The sequence below is a fragment of the Cynocephalus volans genome, chromosome 9 (genome assembly GCF_027409185.1).
Source record: "Cynocephalus volans isolate mCynVol1 chromosome 9, mCynVol1.pri, whole genome shotgun sequence".
Taxonomy (NCBI): Eukaryota; Metazoa; Chordata; class Mammalia; order Dermoptera; family Cynocephalidae; genus Cynocephalus; species Cynocephalus volans.
In genome coordinates this window covers 56,937,687-56,959,258 of record NC_084468.1, presented here as the reverse complement: position 1 = coordinate 56,959,258, position 21,572 = coordinate 56,937,687, and positions in this window count along the sequence as shown.

Here is a 21,572-nt window from a genome sequence, read left to right as displayed (position 1 = left end):
TAATGAGGACTGATGGTACATATGCAAATTTTATTTATTTAAATTATCATCACTGTGAAACGTTTTCATGAAAATGCAACCTTTGTGGTCCAAATCTATACGGCCTTTGTGTAATAAATGTTCACAATTGTTTTACGAAGCATGAATAATCTAGTTGATTGCATCACTCTTGCTTCCGTAGACATGATTTCAGCTTTTTTCTTAATTACACTTTTAAAAAGACATTCATTTGTTAAATCTAGTATTCAGAGTAATATACAAAGCACATTTAGTGAATCAGAATTTTAGTTATTTCTTTGACCTCTCATTAATTTGTGATATAGTATTTGATAATCCTTATTAAGGATTCTCATTATTTACATAAATTACCAGAATAAAAATAATTGCAAAGCACTTAGGAACTTATTAAGTGTAAGTACTTGCTTGATATAGTGATAATTTTATTTTAAAGCATAAAATAAAGATCTGTGTAAATGTTACTAAAACCAGAAAAAGAATGTTTTAAGCTTTCCTTTAGGTATCCTGCCACGTATCTTTTCTCAGGAATTTAAAAATAAGTATGTGATTCTCACATTTCACTTATAAAATGTATAGAAACATGGAAAAATATGTACATATATTCATTCATATTTTTATAAATCTTATTGTCCATTATTATTTCCAAATAGGATTTTTAAGCATGAATGTCCATTCCATTTTTATGAAAATTTGCTATGGCTTTGCCATATTTCATGGAGAAATAAAAGCAAAAGATCTAATATGTGTAGTAGCACATATCATCCATATCTACAAAAATTAATTTGAAAGATTGCATTCTCCAAAAGCTTATGAATTGCTCTGTTGGATTGTTAAGCTCTGAAATGAAAATAGACTAATCTTTTTTTGGTGTTCTCCTTCTCTTTTGCCGTATATATCATTATTTTCTTTTAGATCTTTTAACTTAGCTTTCAGGATTATCGGTACTGTAGGCTGAAGGGCTAAACTGAGAAGAAAATAAATTAAGCAGCACATAAAATACTGGTTTTTCAACCGTGTTAGATTATTTTGATATCTTAAGTAATGTGTTTAGATGAGCATTTTATAACATAGATAAAACAATAACTTTCATTGAAATAATGAATTATAGATAATAGTATTCCATTTTTGGCAGTGGAGCAGAGTAGATTTCGTTACTGATATCCCAATGAAAAAGATTAAAATAACACATAAAATATAAAATACATCTCTTAAAATACATTGCTGAGTTGATAAGAAAATAAAGCCTACTTAGAAGCGAAATCCAAGTAAAAACATGTCGGGCCTTAAAAACTAATGCCACCTTAAGTGACATTGCAAGCGGTGCCATTATAGGCCCACAAGAGCGTATTAATGTGGCAGCCTAAGACCATGCCAGGAGGAAGTAGGGTGGGGGTGTCTGCGGGAACCTTGCCTTAGCCCTTATTGGCCAAATACGTGCTTCTGCGCTCGTGAACACTGCATGGTTGCAATAGCTAGGCATTGAGACAGGATGCATGCCCTTGACCTTTAAGCTGATTGGATTATGTTAAAACCTCCCCTCCCTATCTGCCTATAAAAGCAAGTGCTTGTGTGGTAATAAACGGAACTGCTTGACAGACCCCTCCCCCGCCCCCGCGTCTGAGTGTCTTTTAACCAGGCTGTTTTTGGGGTGCCGGCCGTGTGCTCACCTCTCTTCACGGCTCTCTTCCCCCGTCTCCTTCCAAAGAGGGCAGGAGGGAAAGAGGAATCCCCGGGCCGTTTGCTTGCCCACCAAAAGGAACGAGGCTAAGGGCTGTTCGGGTCAGCAGGCGGTGGACCCAACAAAAACATAAACTCTTTAGGAACCCCTCATGTGGCTATTGGTTGAGTTGAGGGAGATGCACTAGTGATACAGAAGTGGATGATTTGATAGATGAGAGGCCCACCTCATGATGTAGCTTAACTATATTCCCCGCTCCTTCTTGATGCTCAGTGTATTTCTTCCAACTTACAGTGGCTTGTGACTGAGGCTACCCAACTTTATGATTTGGTGGTAGATCTAACAGAGTCCACTTCATGATGGACATCTCTGGACACTTGGTATTCAATGACCAGATATTTTATCTATACTAGGGGACCAGTAGCATGCCAGGAGTTGTTATTTGAGTGGTGTGTATTTCTCCACTGTAGAAACTGCAGGTCTACATTGTGATTGTCTTATTAGGGCTTGTTATAAACTCTACAGGATGTCTTTTGCAACCACAGATACCTCTAATATCATAGGGCTTGCGGTGTACTTAGGCTCAGGCAGAAGAGTGCTTTTTACCAAAACCTAGAAGCGTTAAAAAGTCCTTTCCTACTCTTGTTCCACTTAAACATGCTGCATTTCACATCACTAGGTAATGGGTCAAAGTAGTATTCCCAAGTGTGTGACATACTGCCTCTAGAAACCAAAGAATTCAACCAGGCTTTGTGATTCCTTCTTATCAGTGGAAGGGACAGGATGCAATGACTTTTCCTTTACTTTGTCAAGCGGATTAGTCCATTTCTGTTGCTTATAACAAAATACATGGAACTAGGTAATTTATAAGAAAATGAAATTTATTGCTTACAGTTTCTGAGGCTTAGAAAGTCCAAAGTCCAGGGAACATATCTGATGAAGACTTTCTTTGGTGGTGTCTTCAGTGACAGCAGGGCATCACATTGCAAAATGGCAGAACAGAGAGAGAAATAAAGGGACTAATCTCATTTACCCTCTTTTTAAAGTCCTCCAAACCATGCCCCTGACCACCATTATTAATCCATTCATTACAACATGGTCCTACAATCTAATCCCCTCTTCAAGGCCCCACATTTCAATTACCGTAATAGGATTTCCCACCCTCAGTAATTACAGTGGGAATTAAGCTTCTAATATATGGACTTTGGGGGATGCAATTCATTCAACCCACAGCATGAAGTATATCCTGGCATGAAGAAATGATAAACAAAGAAATGATAAATGTTTAGGAGACAGATATGCTAATAATTCTGATTAGATCATTATACAATATATGCATATATCAAAACAACACACTGTACCCCACAAACATGTATGATGAAAAAAATAAATTAAGATTTAAAAAATTAAAAATAAATTTTAAAAAATCTTCACTGATATGGTAGGATCCTGATTCTCCTTTCAGTTTATCTCTTATCTTCTGGAAAACGTATGTCATATTATGACTTTCAACATACTTTCCATTTCTTGTTCGTCTGTTCTGTGGAATGACCTATAGCCTGTGTCTGTTAGGAGGGTATTAAACAGAGGGCAGAAGAGTTAACACATCTGGGGACAAAACCATAATAGGCTACATTTGTCAGTACCTTGTGAAAGTAAACTACTTCTGATCCAACTTCTTTATAGCGATGGAAAAGAACTCACTCACCCTTGAGGCACTGGGCAGGAGCATCCTGGCCTGCCTGAACCAGGGAGGTGGCCCTATAGATTGAAACCTCTGTTCCGTAGCCCCTTGCATTTGGTAGCTGTGATGCGAATGGCAGCCCTGATGATCTCTGAATTACCTTTGTAGTCATTCTTCTATTGTCTTGAACAATAGCGCTTGGCTTCTGTTGAGATGGCTGACTTGTCTTATCAAATGGTCATTTAGCCACGTCCTTAAAGTTCTCTCCCAAACAGCCTTTCTCATTCTTCTCAATATGTATAGTCTGAAAACTCTCCAAATCTTTAAGTTCTAGTTCATTTTTGTTAAACACTTCAATCTTTAAGTCATCTCTGTCTTCTCAAATTTTACTATAAGTAGTCAGGAGGAGCCAAACTACTTCTTCAACACTTTGCTAGAAATTTTCTTAGCCAAATATCCAATTTCATTGCTTTCACAAAACACCAAAACACAAACACAATTCAGCTATTTGCTACTTTATAACAATGTTTACATTTCCTCCAGTTTACAATAACGTGTTCCTCATTTCTGTGTGAGACCTTATCAGAATGGCCTTTACCATCGATATTCCTACCAATCTTCTGTCCAGGATTACTTAGGTATTTTTTAAGAAGACTGAAACTTTCTCTGTAGTTCTCCTATTTTCTTTCTGGGACCTTACTAGAATCACTGTTAATAGTCTGTCCACAGCAATGCAGGCATTTTCTAGCATGTGCACCCAAACTCTTCTAGCCTCTACCCATTATTAAGTTCCAAAGTTTCTTCCACATCTTTTGGTATTTGTTAAAGCAGCACTCCACTTCTCTTTAACAATTTCTGTCTAGTCTCTTCTGGCTGATATAACAGAGTAACATAGACTGGGTGGCATATAAACACCAGAATTTTATTTCTCACAGTTCTGGAGACTAGGAAATTCAAGATCAAGGTATCAGCAAATTCCATGTCTGGTGAGAACCAACTTCCTGGTTCATAGATGGTAATATTCATACTGCATCCTTACATGGTGGAAGGGGCAAAAATGCTTTCTGGGATCTCTTTTATAAAGGCACAAATTTTATTCATGAAGGCTTCATTGTCATGACCTAATTGTCTCCTAAAGGACCCATCTCCAAATACCATCACATTGGGGAGTAGGTTTCAACAAATGAATTTGGGGGTGGGGGTGGACACAAACATTTGGGCTATTGCATCCCTACAATAACTTTTATTCCACTACCAATTGTATTCATTCCACCTATACATTTGGGGACCATGGAAGTTAACCAATAGGTTTATTTGTGGACCCAGTGGACCCATATGAGTCAGATCTGGGTTAGAATTCTATTTATTACCCGCCTCCTATGCTCCTATTTTAAAAGGGAAGCTATGATAATGTTTGTATCCCATGTATTAGTAAAAATTTGGACCAACAGTCCTCAAAATATCTGAGTATCCCACTTTCTTTGGGCAGGGTTACACAAATTTAAGTTTATTAGATTGCACATATGAGTAAGATTATGTGTCATTTGTCTTTCTGTGCCTTGTTTATTTGATTCAGCATAATATCCTCCATATTTATTCATGATGTTGTAAATGATAGGATTTCCTTCCCTTTTAAAAGCCAAATAGTATTCCATTGTGTATAGATATCAGATTTTCTTTATTCATTCATCCATTGATATTAACTTAGATTGATTCCATATCTCGGCTATTGTGAATAATGCTGCAATAAACATGGGAGTTCAGATACCCTTTTGACATATTGTTTTCCCTTTCCTATGGATGTACAAGCATATCTTGGAGATATTGTGGGTTCAGTTTCAGACCACAGCAATAAAGTGACTATCATAATAAAGCAAGTTGCACCGAGTTTTCATTTCCCAGTGCATATGAAAGTTATGTTTGCACTATAATGTAGTTAATTAAGTGTGTAATAACATTATCTAAAAAAATGAACTTGCCTTAATTAAAAAAAATACTTTATTGCTAAAAAACACTAATGATCATCTAATCCTTCAGCAAATTGTAATCTTTTTGCTGGTGGCGGGTCTTGCTTTCTCTTGCCTTCATGTTTATGGCTACAGACTGATCAGGGTGGTGGTTGCTGAAGGTTTGGGTGGCTGTGACAATTTCTTAAAATAACACAACAGCAAAGTTTGCTGCTTCAATGAACTCTTCCTTTCACACACACAAAAATGTCTCTGTAGCATGAGATACTGTTAGATAGCATGCACAGTAGAACTTCTTTCAAAATTGAAGTCAGTCCTCTCAGATCCTGCTACTGTTTTATCAAGTAAGTTTATTTAATATTCTAAATCCTTTGTTGTCATTTCAGTAATGTTCACAGCATCTTCACCAGTAGATTTCATCTCAAGAAAGCACTTTCTCTGTTCATCCATAAGAAGCACCTTCTCAACTGTTCAAGTTTTATCATGAGATTGCAGCAATTTAGTCACATCTTCAGGCTCCACTTACAATTCTAGTTCTCTTTCTATTTCCATCACATCTGTAGTTACTTTCTCCACTGAAGTGTTCAACCCTTCAAAGTCATCTGTGAGGTTTGGAATTAACTTCTTCCAAACTCTTGTTAATGTTTATGTTTTGACCTCTTTTCATGAATCAAGAATGTTCTTAATGGCTTTTAGAACAGTGAATACTTTTCAGAAGGTTTTCAATTTACTTTGCCCAGATCCATCAGAGGAATCAATCTATGGCAGCTATATTCTGACAAATACATTTCTTAAATGATAAGACTTGAAAGTTAAAATTATTTCTTAATTCATGGGCTGCAGAATGGATCTTGCAACTGCAGATTAAAAAAACACAATAATCTCTTTGTACATCTCCATCAGAGTTCTTGTGTAGCCAGGTGCATTGTCAATAAGCAGTAATATTTTGAAAGGAACCTTTTACTCCAAGAAGTAGGTCTTAATGGTGGGCTTAAAATATTCAGTAAACCATGCTGTAAACACATATTCCTCATCCAGGTTTTGTGGTTCCTTTTCCAGAGCACAGACAGAGTAGATTTAAGGGCACTAGAATTTTTAGACTGGTCAATGAACTTTAATTTAAAGTCACCAGCTGCATTAGCCACTAAGAAGAAGGTCAGCCTGTCATTTGAAGCTTCAAAACCAAACATTGACTTTTCTTCTCTAGCTATGAAAGTCTTAGATTTCATCTTCTTCCAATATAAGGCTATTTCATCTACATTGAAAATCTGTTGTTTAATGTAGCTTCTATCTTCATTAATTATCTTAGCTAGATCTTCCAGATAAATGTTGGGCTTCTATATCAACACTTGCTTCTTCACCTTGCACTTTGTTGTAATGAGAGGGTTTCTTTTCTTAAATCTCATGAACCAAGCTCTGCTAACTTCACATTTTTCTTCTGCAGCTTCCTCACCTCTCTCAACCTTCATAGAATTGAATACAAGTAGTGCCTTGCTCTGGATTAGGCTTTAACTTAGGGGAATTTGTGGCTGGTTTGATCTATCTGGACCACTAAAACTTTTTCCATATCAGTAATAATACTGTTTTGCTTGCTAATAATTTGTGTATTCACTGGAGTAGCACTTTTAATTTCTTTGAATAACATTCACAACTTGGCTAACTGGCACAAGAGACCTAGGTTTTTGGCCATCTTGGATTTCAACATTCTAAGCTTACTCATTTCCAGCTTTTGAGTTAATGTGAGAGATGTGTAACTTTTTGTTTTACTTGAACACTTAGAAGCCATAACATTCAATTCAGTAGATAAACATAAGTGGAAAAAATAATTAATTTAAATAAGAGAAAAGGAAGAATATAGAAAAGATGAAAGAAATTGAAGTCACGAAATTAGATGGTGGAAAATAGTTCCAGAATATTATTTCAAGTATAAAATGGCTTAACTCTTTATTAGAAAGAAAAAGGCTATCAGAATACATTAAAATGCTGTTTATTTGAAATCACAAGACTACAGAAAGACTGAAAGTAAAAAGATAGTGAAAAGATATGCAAAGTAAATGTTAAACAATGAAAAGCTTGTGTAAATATATTTCAGGCAAAATGGACTTCAAAGCAAAACACAATGAGCATTAAAAAGCATAAGAAATCTCCAGATAATGATAAAATGTTCAATTCACCAGATTAAAAAATGATTATAAACTATATCCACCTAATAATAAAGTTTCAAAAATATTCAAAGCAAGTACTGGCAGAGCTACAGCTACAGGATAAGTTTATACATCTAGTATTACTTTGGCGATTTTTAATTACACTTGTATAAATAACTAATAGATGAAGCAGATAATAAATTTTAAGGACAGAAGATTTGATCAATACAATCAACAAATGTGATTTAATAGATGAATATTAAACGCTGAAGCAACAACTGTGAAATATGAAGAGTCTTCAAAATTCATGAAAGATGAGTATTATGAAAAAACTATGTATGGATTGCAAAAATTTTTTACACCAAAATAAATTCATATTAACTTGTTTTAACATGTCTGAACAGGATCTAGCTTGAGGCAGTAAGAAAGACAAGACATCAGTTTGAAAAGAACCCCTATCAGAGCAACATGAATTCTGTTAAAACTGAAGGACGACAAATGTCAAATGTATGGTGAAGCTTGGGTAGAAGAATGGTGAAGTCACTTATGCGTTACAAAAGGTTTGTGGGGACCATGCCCAAAGAAATCAGCAGTTTACAAATGGATAACTCGTTTTAAGAAGGGAGGAGACAATGCTGAAGATGAAGCCTGCAGTGGCAGACCATCCACACCAATTTGTGAGAAAAAATTTGTTTGTGTCCTAATTTAAGAGGACTGACTATCGACAGCAGAAACAATAGCCAACACCACGCACATTTCAACTGATTCAGCTTATACAGTCCTGACAGAAAAATTAAAGTTGAACAAACTTTCCACTCTACGGATGCCAAAACTTTTAAGCAAGTGGGATCAAGATCCTGAGGCATTTCTTCAAAGAATTGTAATGGGAGAAGAAATATGGCCTTGTCAGCACAAGCCTGGAGACAAAGCACAATCACGGCAATGGCTACCAAAAGACACAAGTGGTTCTGTCAAAGCAAAAGTGAACTAGTCAAGAGCGAAGGTCATGGCAAAAGATTTTGGAGATGCTCAAGACACTTTGCTTGTTATCTTTCTACTTTGGAGGGCCAAAGCACGACAACATCTGCTTTTTATAAGTGTTTTGAGAATATCAGCCAAAGCTTTAGCAGAAAAATTCATAGAAAAGATTTTGCGAACAGTCTTCCTCCACCACAACAATGATCTTGCTCATTCCTCTCACCAAACAAGGGCAATTTTGCAAGAGTTTTGATGGGAAATCATGAGGCATCCACCTTACAGTCCTGATTTGGTTTATTCTGACTTCTTTTTGTTTCTTAACCTAAAAAAATCTATAAAAAACACCCATTTTTTTTCAGTCAATTATGTAAAATTGACATGATTAAATTCCCATGACACTCAGTTCTTTAGAGATGGACTAAATGTCTGGTATCTTCACTTGCAAAAGTGTCTTGAACTTGATGGAGCTTATGTTAAGCATTAAATGCATCTATTAGGAAAAATGTAAGGTGAAATCCATAAAGCAGGCATCAATTTAAAAAGTCAAAGAAATAAAATTATAAACACAAACGTTATGGAAGAAAGGAGAAATGAAGTAGAAATACAGTAAAATACAAAACATACAGTGGAGAACACTGATAAAAGTATTTGCTTTTAAAAGATACTATTCTCTGGAAAGTTTGATCAGAGGGAAGCAAAGAAGGCACAAAAATGTTAAGAATGAGAAAGTGAAGATAACTAGAGATACAATAGTTTATAAAAATATAGGGGTATTCAAAACGTTTATGGAAATATTTGTATTACCTTTTAATTCTATTTTTCCACACACTTTTTGAGGTACCCTTGTATGAGTCATTAAAAAATTAATTGCAATAATTTTAAATCTTAAAGTGTTCAAGAAACATAAAACCTATAATAATAATTTTATAATAATAAATAATAATCTTATAATATAATTCAATAACAATTTCTCCTATTACAATTAAATATTGTATCTGAGTTGTAAAATATTCCTATAACAATTAAAATATTAACCATTAGTTTAAGATTTTAAAACTAAAATCTCCCTAAGTCCATGTAGTTTCCTTAGGAACATCTACCAAAATATTCAAGAACAAGTAATGATAATTTTAAATGCTTTGTTTCAGAGAGAAAGAAAGAAGGGATACTCCCAGCTCACTTTTGTAATGTTAACACAGTCTTGATAACAAAACCTAGCAAGGACTTGCAGATAAATAAAATTCAGGCTAATCTTAGATATGAACCTAGAATCCAAACTTCAAAACAGTGTCAGCAAATAAAATTTAGCAATGTATAAAATGAATGAAGTATTCTTTAGGAAAAAAAATTCTCTAGAAAACACCCATTAGAAATAATTTGGCATCATATAGCAATTTTGAAGACCCAATTATCCTATGACTCAGTGTTGGGAAAATAGAATAGTTTGGTCAGGGCACTCACCTTGGGTCCATTTGGGTGTTGTTCAGCATTCTTTGTAAGCAAATTGTGTGTGTGTGTGTGTGTGTGTGTGTGTGTGTGTGTGTGTGTGTGTGTGTGTGTGTGTGTGTGTGTGTGTGTGGAGTTAGCGTGCATGTGTGCCAATGTATCCTTTTAGTTTTGTTGCTATTCTTGTGTTCTTGAGAGAGAGAGAGAGAGAGAGAGAGAGAGAGAGAGTGGGAGAGGAGTTTTAGTGAAGCAGGCGGGTGGGTATCTGCCTTGGGCATCCGCCCTGCGCAGCCATGCTTTCCAACCTATGGCTCCAAGGACCTTTTGGCCAGTTAACTAGCTCATAGACCTGTGTGTAAGGGGTCTGGGGACCCAGCCTAGCATGTGAAGTGTTTGTGACCCAGTCTGTGAACAGGCTTGAGGGTCCGTGGGCTCCAGAACCAGCCTTAGCTCGACAATTGGCCCAGTCGGTGCAGGATTACCAGCAGGTAAAAGAGTCTGACAACTAGCGTGGTCACCTACCTTTACAATTGACATCATGAACAGGATAAAGAGCTCTACAATTGGCATGTCGACAGGATTCCAGACATTAGCAGTAGCGCCACACTCAGCAATTTCACTCCTAGATTTACATGCTAAAAACTATTGTCCATGGGTGCTTTGAAACATAAAAAAGATGTCAGAGCAACATTGTTTGTGATAGCAAAAAGCAAAACAAAACAAAACAAAAAAACAAAAGTAAATCACCCGACTTCACAGATCAAATCCATCAATGAATGGAAGGATAATAGAAAGGATACATTACTTGCCCTGTATTCATAAGATGGAATAATATCTAGCAATATAGGAAAGAACAATTCCATTTGTTTTACCAACACATAAACAAAGATGTCTCTCTGGGACATAAAGTTGAGTCCAAAAACAGTTATGGAATGACAGATACAGTACAATCTCATTATATAAAGTTCAAAAACATGCAGAACTAAACAGTATAACTTTAGAGATACAAACATATCTAGTATATTAAGAAAGAAAAGTAAGCATATAATAAATACAAAATTTAGAAGAGTAGTCACAGGTAAGTAGAGAAGGTTACACAGAGATTCAAAGTCAGGATAATTTCGTTTTTAAATTGGGATACAGGTTGGTTAATTTTCATGTACTATTATTTTTTATACCTTAAATATACTCCATAAATATTTGTATATACTCAATATTTTATAATAATAAAATGAAAACAAGTGTGCTAGAAGTTTCTAGGCTGGTTGTTCAGTCTTTATTAACAGAGGCATGACAATATGTTATTTATGCAGGACATATTCAAAGATTTATCTTCTCAGTAATGTGTTAAATTAGAACTGTGACATTAGAGACAGAGTAATGCATTGCCATTTCTCCTCTCGTTTAGAACTGGGACTAAATCAGAAGATAAATTAGTTCTGTGGTCTCTCTTTAGACTTGTGCTAGGTAAAATTAGTTTCTTTTACCAACACATTGTCAGTCACCATACTGACTTTAGATTCATGATTATGCTGTTTCCTCTCACTGCTGCAAAAACAGCAGAAAGACAACAGGAATGTTAATGCTTAACTGTCTCTAATGGAAGAAAATTTACTGCTTTAACTTCTTACTAACTTGGAATGTCTCGCAATTAGCCCCCTCTTTCATACCAGTATAAATACAGAGATGAAAATGAAACCTGATATTCTAAAAGATCATTTTTCCATCTTTTCTCTCTATCTTTGAAAAATTATTAAAATAAAATGTGTTTACTTTCAGAATTCGAGAAAACACGTAATGTACAAGTAATCAAAAGAAAAAGCTTGGAATACAACATTTTTGATAAACTTTGTTTAGTTTTCTCTGTGTAAAAATATTGTCATGTTGGAAACATTTTCTATTCTGTTTTTTTTTTCCCACTTGACTATTCTCATGTCATTAATTCTTCAAATACATGATTTTTAATCACTGCATAATATTTCCTATGTGAATGATTTATAATTAATTTCTAATCTACTGATGGACATAGAAATTGAATCCAATGTTTTGCTATTATTTAAATTCTGCATGTGAGTCTTTGAATAGTGATTGTTTTGTGCAACAGAACAAAATACTAACTTAGGAGTGTTCCTAAGTCATCTGTCCTGCTTCCAAAAAGAAATTCTAGCTCTAGTTGCTCAGTTTATTTCATTATTTTCCTTGACTTTTTCCCCTCTCCCTAAGGTCCTGGTTTAACAAATCCATTCTTTTTTATTTTGTTGGTGCAGAATTTGGGGGCCACAGAGGAAATGTTGAGGGACATGATGACCCTGGAATAGTATACTGAGAGGAGTGTTCCTGGAGAGTTGATGAAGGCAGCTTTCCCTTTCAGAGTAAGGGAGTAGATAGAAGAAAGGGAGAATTTTAAGAAATATTAAACTGGTCTAAGATAAATAACTCTATAAGAGTATTATAAAAATAAAAGAAATTGTTTTGTTTTGAAATCATTTCCTGTTTGCAGACTTCGTGCTGTTTTGGCTGTGACATTTTTCTGAAACTGAAATATGTGGGTCGTGGTTTCAAAAGTTTTACATACCAAGAAAACGATCACTGTCCTTTTATTCCCTATCAAAATTCCTTTGGTTAAACTAATGCCCATATTACTCATATCATGTGATAATGGAATATTATAATTTTGCAAAAGAGTTTGTAAACTTTATGGTTGGAAAATTGTATCTTTTTTTATTTTGCATTTTACAATGCTGATATTGGATATTTTCCATAATTTTCTTCATCTCAACTGTTATCTGAGTGATTTGATCCTCATCGTTGTTGATTCACTGGGTGTGAAGTTATTTCTTTAATTAATTTGTCTATCTCAGTATTTATTAAGAATATGTTAACATTTATATTTATTGTGGTTTTCTCCTTCACCTTTGTTATTAGCTTTTAATTGTATTAATTAGCTTGAAATTGTATTAATTGTGTTAAAATGTTATGTAGTCAAACCAATTGACCATTGTCCTTTATCAATTAATCTATTTTATTCTTAGAAAGTCATTGCCTATTTTGAGAGTTCAACAAATGTTCACCTACAGGTTTTAATATTTATATTAATTGCATTTGTTTAGTTCACTTAAAATTTATTTGGGGATACGGTATGAAGAAAGAATTTAATATTTTCTAAGTAGTTAGCTGATTGTTCCAATACAATATATTTGAAAAATCAAACTCTTTTAAAATCTTATTAGTGTTGCTACTTTTATTATATACACAATTACTAATATATAAGACTACCTATTCAATGCTATTAATCTTATATCTAGCACAACTTTCTTGATAATTTTAAATTTAGGGGTTTTCTAATATATAAGAAAAAATCTCATTAATCATCCTTTTCAAAGAATGTCTTTGCTAATCCTTTCTTTTCATATAACCTTTAGAATCACTTGGCCAAGTTTTAAAAAATCCCCATTGAAAATGGATTAGAATTAAATTAAATTTCTAAATTAATTTGGAAAGTGTTTTCTTTCCATTGATGAAATATTTTAAATACTCCAATAAAAATTTGGAATTTACTTTGTTCACTTATTCAGTAAGTGTATCTTTTTGCTAAATATCACTGTGATGGGCATATTGGATGTAGTGAGGAACTGACAAACCTCTGTACTCTAAGCCCTTTGTGATAAACGTCTTGTGTCCATGAAGTGACACAAACAAGGCAGAATAAATATATTTGGTTGATGGTATCAGAAAAATAAATTATTCCATACACTGAAAACATAAACTAGTTGACTGTGTGGCTCAGACATGTTTAAAGCTTCAGCAAAACTAATCCATAGAAATATTTTAGAATAAGTATTTTAGATAATTATTGCATATTGAAAATATAGATTCTAATTTTTGAAAATTTTGGTCACAAGATACCTTGAATCTAAGACAAGGTAACCTATTTGTTATGATGTGTCCTGTAGATGGTAGGCATTCTATGCATGTATCTGGGTTTGAATTGATTATAAATAAAGAAGAAAATAATACATAAGCTATCTTCTTTTCATGCATAAAAAATCAGTTTTCTGCTAGTATGTTATCTATTTTGTTTCATATCACTGCTTCATTCTATACAAGCTATTTTTTTGTTCTGGAAAAAAACTAAGTCAATAAAAAAAAAGAAAGAAAAGAAAAGATAATCACTCACAGAGTAGATTCCATTTTATCTTTTGGATAGAATGATATTATCACCATGTCTGGGAATAATTTTAGACTTTCTTCATAGAATGTAATTTTTTGAAAATGTAGCCTCCAATTGAAATGTTTCTGATGGCAATGTACATGTTTCTATGTAATTTTGGTAGCTTCCATTATTTCTGTGAGGATACTTGAAAAACAATTTCTTTAAAGTTTTCATTTCTTTTGAGTTGCTCGATTGATTTTTGTAGATTCTTTAGTGTCAGAAAGATAAAAATCACAAACAATTGCTTGCCTTTTCTGGGTTTGCTAAAATTATTTTTATCAGCAATGCCATGGTATCCAATTGTGGCACTGTGTTTATTATTTGTTCCCAAATAAAGTTCTCATCAATATAAATTCTCATCTTTAGGTACCTTATTATTGTTATTGAAAACAATCATTTAAAATACATGATCCTCTCTGAGTCAGATAAAACATTTTTGCCATACATCATTGACAAAGAAATTGAAAAAAAGAGAAGTTTTTGCAAAGTACTGGAGCAAAACTTCAGTTGAGTATTTCTTGTTACTGTTCTACTTACTAATCTATGGTTAATGGAAAAAATGTATTTCTATTACTCTATTAGCAGCTGTATTTCTCTTTAACTTCTTCCACATTTTCTTCCCTACAAACATCATTACTAAATTTGGGGAGAATCACCTATTTTTTTCCTGGAGAATACTGAGATCTAATGACCATATAATGATTTAGAGTTCATAAAATGCTCTTCACAAACAAGATGTCAGTTGGTTTTGTGATATTATGATATTGGTGGAACAGGGTGTTAGATTTCTTTGCAAGAATGAGAAAAAGACTACAATGTTAAGTGACTTCAGTTACATGTAATTTTACTTTTATGCTCAGGGAAATTGTAGGGAATAATGCAAAACAATTTTCTCATAAGCCTGCTTTGTCCTTGAAGTAATATTTTGTCTTCGAAACAATATTTGCTTGTTACCCTAGTGTGACCTCTAATCACTACTTGCATTTTTGGCTTCTGTAGCTTGCTTACCTGCCTAGACCACATGAATGCTGAGAAAGTGAAACTGAAAACCTGGAAAAGTTTGCCTATATAAGCCCTGCAAGACCTAAGCTCAGGGTCCAGATTTTCAAGCATTAGTTTGTCTGGGACACCGGAGAAATAAATACCTGGCTCTCCAGCCCTCTGAGTGTTGGTTGCTTCTTGCCGAGTCTGTTTCCCTAACAAAATAAAAGAAGGATATTATTGAGTAGAGGTTAGAGACACATGAGGCAAAAGTGGCTAGCAAGAGGCTTATGCCAGGAGAAAGCTTCAGGGTATAAGAGTAAGAATTGCTAAAGTGATACAAAACAAACGGTACCTTTTCAATTATATAATAGAGAAAATAATAACTGAAACATTTGCTTGTGGCTAGTTTATGATTTTTAGCTTCAATAAATACACATTCAAAAGGGCATATTATTTTAATAAATGTGTTTTTCAAACCAATTTGCATTTTATGAAGACCATAAATGATTAACTAGTAAATGAGAAAATTATGGTTCTGTGCTATTCAATTTATAACAATAATAATCATAATGAATACGAAATGCAGAAAAATATAAAAATAATATGAAAACAGTATTTTCACCAATGTAAATTTAAAACTATTTTTTTTTATATTTGCCTCATCTTTTGGTAATATATGTATGACAGTATTTCAGATAAGGTTGATGATGACCCTTCAGATGACAAATGACATCATTTCCAGTCATATTTTTCTTTCTTTCTTCTTCCCCCAAAACTATAAAAAAATTTGGTATGTGTGTAATAATATAGTACATAGAACTGTTTCCTTATAGTCTTAACATTTTACATAAATTATATCAGCATTATGCATAATATTCTGCTATAGTTACTCCTTTTTTATTAAAAAAGTATCTGTTGAATACATATTAGGTGACAGGTACAATTGGAGGTGAATGAATAAGTACAAATTTCTGCTCTCAATGCACTTATATTTTAGAATGACAGGGAAAGAGAAAAATAAACAAACATGTAGTATGTCAAAAGGTGAATCTATGAATAAAAAAATAAAGCAGTTAGGGAATAGAGTGCACCAAGTGGAAATGTGATTATTTATTTGAATCTTTTTTTTTTCTTAGTTGAGCTAAAGGTTTGTTGATTTTATGTTTTCAAAAAACCAACTCTTAGTTTTGTTGATCTTTTTGATTATTTTTCTAGTCTCTTTGTTTATTTCTGCTCTAATCTTTACTATTTTTTTCATTCTAACTGTGGGCTTAGTTTCTTTTTTGTTTTTCTAGTTCCTTGAGGTGTAACTTTAGGTTGTTTATTTGGAATCTTTCCTCTTTTTTGTTGTAGATGTTTATTCTATAAATGTCCTTCTTAGAACTGCTTTTATTGTATCTCATTTGTTTTGGTATGTTGTGTCCATTTTCCTTTGTGTTGAGATATTTTAAAATTTCCCTTTTAATTTCTTTATTGACCCATCGATTACTCTTTTGTTACTTTTAATTGCTTTTTTTTGTATATGTGTGAATTAATTGGTATGTTACCTCCATATCTATAGAGTTATGTTTTTTGATTTCTATGTTTTGGTTTTTTAAATTTTTGAATACCAATTCTTTGCTATGCTATTTTGTAGTTAGTTTCTTCTACAAGTCTCTTAGAATATTCACTTATTTATTGTCCATTTACTTGTTCAATTATTTTTAAATAAAATAAACAAAATTGAGTTAGTAAAATTTAATAATAATTTATCCTAAGGTCATATCTTTTGCATCTTGTTTAAGAAATAGCATCTGAACCCAATGTCATATAGATAGTTTTGCTTTAAGTGTTTACTCTCTCAGAAATTTATTTTTGTCTGAGTGTACTCAGGTATCTCATATTTTTTCTACATGGCAATCCACTTGTATCAAAAATATTTATTAAATAATTGGAATATCATACCATAGTTCAGATTTTCATATTAGCATTAATCTGGGTTTGATCTATTTTTTCCATCTTTTTGTCTTTTTGTGTGTCAACACAGCATTCCTTTGTTTTTTATTCTTTATTGATGTTGGAGGTAGGGTCCAGGGGGCTGGTAGTTGGCCTTAACCTACCCTGTCCTCTTACCAGGTTCTTGACTCTGCCATAGGAAAGAATTCAAGAGCAGAGTCACAGTAGAAATTGAGAACATGTTTAATACAACAAATAAGAGATATAGATTTCACAGAGAGAGGTTGTCCTAGCTCCAGAGACTGAGAAGCGCCCATACCAAGTTGAACACAAAAGCAAAAAATACATACTTAAAGTTCAGTACAGAGTGCAGGCTGGCTCAAGAGAATGAGCAGCTGCCTGCTGAAAGTAAGTTTCATACAAAAAGAAATACACACTGCACAAGCAGAGTAGGGCTAGCTCCAGGAGAGAGAGCAACAGCCCCACCTTCTGCTGGGATTCAGCTTTTGTAGTTTTTCCACCTAATGAATATTCAATTAAGGGGGTGGCTCTCAGTTATGTAACATAGTCTTGCACATAGTTGGTCTCTTCTTGGAGTATGTTCGTTGGTCAAATCCTATCACATGCACCAGGCATACTCAAGAATATTCTGTGCTCTCTAGCACCTCTAGTGGAAGGTCATTCAGAGGGTAAACTCCACTTTACTGTGCATGCCCTGCTGCTAGGGTTATATAACCCTCCTCTACTAAGCTGCTCAGCCACTTGATTTGCAAAAGCCAGCCCCTTGTAGTCTCATTTCCCCCTTGTTGGTGCTGAAAATTGGTCTAACTAGCAACAGTAACTTTCTTCTGGTGAGGGCCTAAAGGAGGAGCCAGAGACCTAGGGAAATGGCTTGAAACCCAGAGGTGTGTCCCGAAACCCAAGCCCAGGGAAACTGAGCACCTCTATCTCAGTATTAATTTTTAACTAGGTAAAAAATTATTATAAAATATGCACATATAAATTACCACAAAGTATTACATGTCAGGTGATGAAGACTTAAAATTATTCTTTTAAAAATTATTTGGTGAGAAAATTGTCCAATTCACATATTATCCATACTTCTCAAGATTTCTCTACTCGGGCCGGCCCCGTGGCTCACTCGGGAGAGTGCAGCACTGGTAGCGCCAAGGCTGCGGGTTCGGATCCTATATAGGGATGGCCGGTGTGCTCACTGGCTGAGCGTGGTGCAGACCACACTGTGCTGAGGGTTGCGATCCCCTTACCAGTCAAAAAAAAAAGATTTCTCTATTCCTTTCCTCCACCATTATCTCAGATATTTCTGTTATTAAATGTAGAATTTGCTTGGAGTTGTTATTTACAGATCATCACCATTATTTTAATTTCATAGTTTAAAAATAAGCCTTGATAGCTGGCAGGGATATTCTTCCACCTTACTTTTTTCTTTTACTTTTAGATTTTTTTTTTTTAATATTTTTGGTGTCATTACCCAAGTACATGAATTTTAGTACTAGTCTTTCAAATTCTATAAAAAAATTATTCTAGGATTTTTCATTAACATTGAATGGAATTTATGTTTATTTTGAGAAAAATTGCCATTATTAATACTGAGTTTATTATATTTTGTCTATAAACATAGTTTATCTCTACTTACTCAATTTGTTTTTCATATTTTTCATTAACATTTTGCAATGGACTGAAGGTGTGTGTCCCCCCACAATTCATATGTTAAAATCCTCATCCCAATATTGTGGTATTTGCAGTGATGGCCTTTGGGAGGTAATTAGGTCAGAAAGGTACAATCCTCATGAATGGGATTCATGCACTTATAAGAAGAGGCCAGAAAGCTACGTAACTCTCTTTCCACAAGGGGAGGTTACAGCAAGAACATGGCTATTTATAAATCAGGAAGAAACTCAAACAGAGGGCCCTTACCAAGAACACAATCCTGCTCTTACTCTGATCTCAGACTTCCAGTTTCCAGAACTGTGAGAAATAAGTATCTGTTGTTTTAGACACCAATTTATGCTATTTTGCTGTAGGAGTTTGAACTAAGACAATTTTACAATTTTCTACATTTTTTACATATTTCTTTTTCTTGTTCTTTCTTCTTATGTCTTTCAAGTTTATTGTTGTATGGACACTATATTTTTTATTACATTTTCTATTATTTATTGATTTTTGCATGTTTTAGGATGTTTAGAATTGTGTTGAATGAAATACTATTGGAGATTATTCAAGTAAAATATGCTAACTAAAGACTAGCATAATATAGTGGTTAAGAACACAAATACTGGAGCCACATCACCTGAGTTCAAATCTTAATTCTGCACCTTATGAGTTCTTGGACCTTGGACAAGTTACTAGTTACTTAACCACTTTTTTGCCTCGGCTTTCGCATCTATCTGCATATGGGGCTAATAACAGTACCTACTTTAAAGGGTTATTTGGAGCAGTAAGCAAATTAATATGTGCAAAGCCTATTAAACATTGCCTTACATAAATGCCATATAAGTAATAGCTATTGTAATAGCTATAATTATTATTTTCATGGCTGTCAAAGATTATAAATGCAAATTTTTGCTTAATTTTCTTTCATGACCTTCCTTACAAAATATAAGTTCTGTTTCCAGGGTAATGATAGAGATGTTGGGGAAGTTAGAACATGGAAATCTGTCTTAAATGATCATGGATGATGAAATATAAGCATTAAGGAAATCACCTGAAAATATTGAATAAAGTCTTCTAAAACCATTTAAAATTACTGGAGTATTTAATCCCACCTAATTTATGATGTCTATTATTTATATCCCCAATTAATTTATATTCGTATGTTAACTTTGATTTTTTTCCATCTATATGATAATCCAATCATTGGTGTGTTGATTTTTTGCTTAGAATGTCTTCTTAGCCTTTCTCCTCATTTACTACCTTCCACTATCACGAGGCCTTTATAATCTCTTGCATGGATAATACTAAGAGCCTCTGATCTACCTGCCTCTAGTCTCTTTTACTGTCGATAACCAAACATTGAACTCATGAAATCAGATTTATGCTCATTATTTTTCATAACTCCCATTATACTATTATTTTTATGTACCTAAAATATAGATTTGGTCATATCACTGCCCATGTGAGAAAACTTCAATGAGCTTCCATTCCTTCAGGTCAAAACTCAAAATTAATGGTGACATCGTACTTGTACAGTATTATCTTATATCATTACCTCCCTTACCCTTTACTTCTCAACTCCATTTGCCTCTTTCTTTCCTAAGAAATTTTACGTATCCACGTCTTTGACTATGATATTATATCTGAGATAATTCTTCTCTCACTTTTCTACCACCATTCTAGTGTACTGTGCTACATAGACTGCTCAACCAGGACTATGAACTTATCTTTTATGATTTAGTTTATATGTAATTTCCTGTCAACTTTTCCTTTCCTTTGTCATAATTATGAAGTTTCTCCTCTGTGTTTATTGAAACTCCTCATTCTATATATTTAATAAACAGGTGTATGCCATTTTCCCACAGGAACCCAGAATCCCCAATCACCTACTATGTGGGTTATTTATTTTGGAGTTACATGGACTTAACATCTTAATCATTTACCTATGGCATACATGTCCAGCACAAAATAATTATTACTATGGTATCTTTTAAAAAATATTTGATTTAAAAATATCATTAAAAAATTTTAAAAAATAAAGTATTTGATTATCTAACTGGGATAGATTGCTGATTCTAGACCCAAGGCCATATTTTTATCTCATGTCAAATTAAAAATGAATCCATAATTTTATTAAAATACAGAACTTATTTAGTAACCTTTTCTTTCTTGGGCTACTAAAACTGTTGTCCCGTTATTACTACTAGTCTTACTCTGATTTTTCATGTTTGTGCCAAAACTTTTCTTATGAGACCAATGTGTTTTGAACATTTTAAAAGTATTTCTGAATTAAAAGAAAACTTGAAGTCATATTTCCTCAACTAATTCCCCTTTCATATTTCTTTTTCAGTCTCCTCAAAATTGAGTACTAGGACCATGTATATTATTATTATTAGTTCAGCCATATGAACAAATATGTGATTGATTCACAAGCCCCTTCATTTTGGAGACACACCTTAAATTGAAGAGCTGACATTTTGGTTCCAAATCTGGTTTACTGTGATAACTCTAGCTCCAATCTGAATCCTAGAAAGGGATTGTTGTTTCTTCTGAGAACTCATCATTAGGAATAGTACTAAAATAAATTTTTCCATGTCATCTCCTCCCATTGCTTGCATGTCTATTCAATGCTAAGCACTCATCTTATAACTTAAGGTGTCTTAATTAGAAGTGTTCCAGGACAAACTGCTGAGAAACCAAGCATCACTCGGAGGGTTGGAGAACTGAAGGATTTATTACACTGGTGGACCCAGAGGAGTTCACACTCTGAAGTCTGAGCCCTGACTCCAGGCTTGCAAAGGATTATATAGGCTACATTCTTCCAGGGTTTTAGGTTTCATTTTCTCAGAATCCA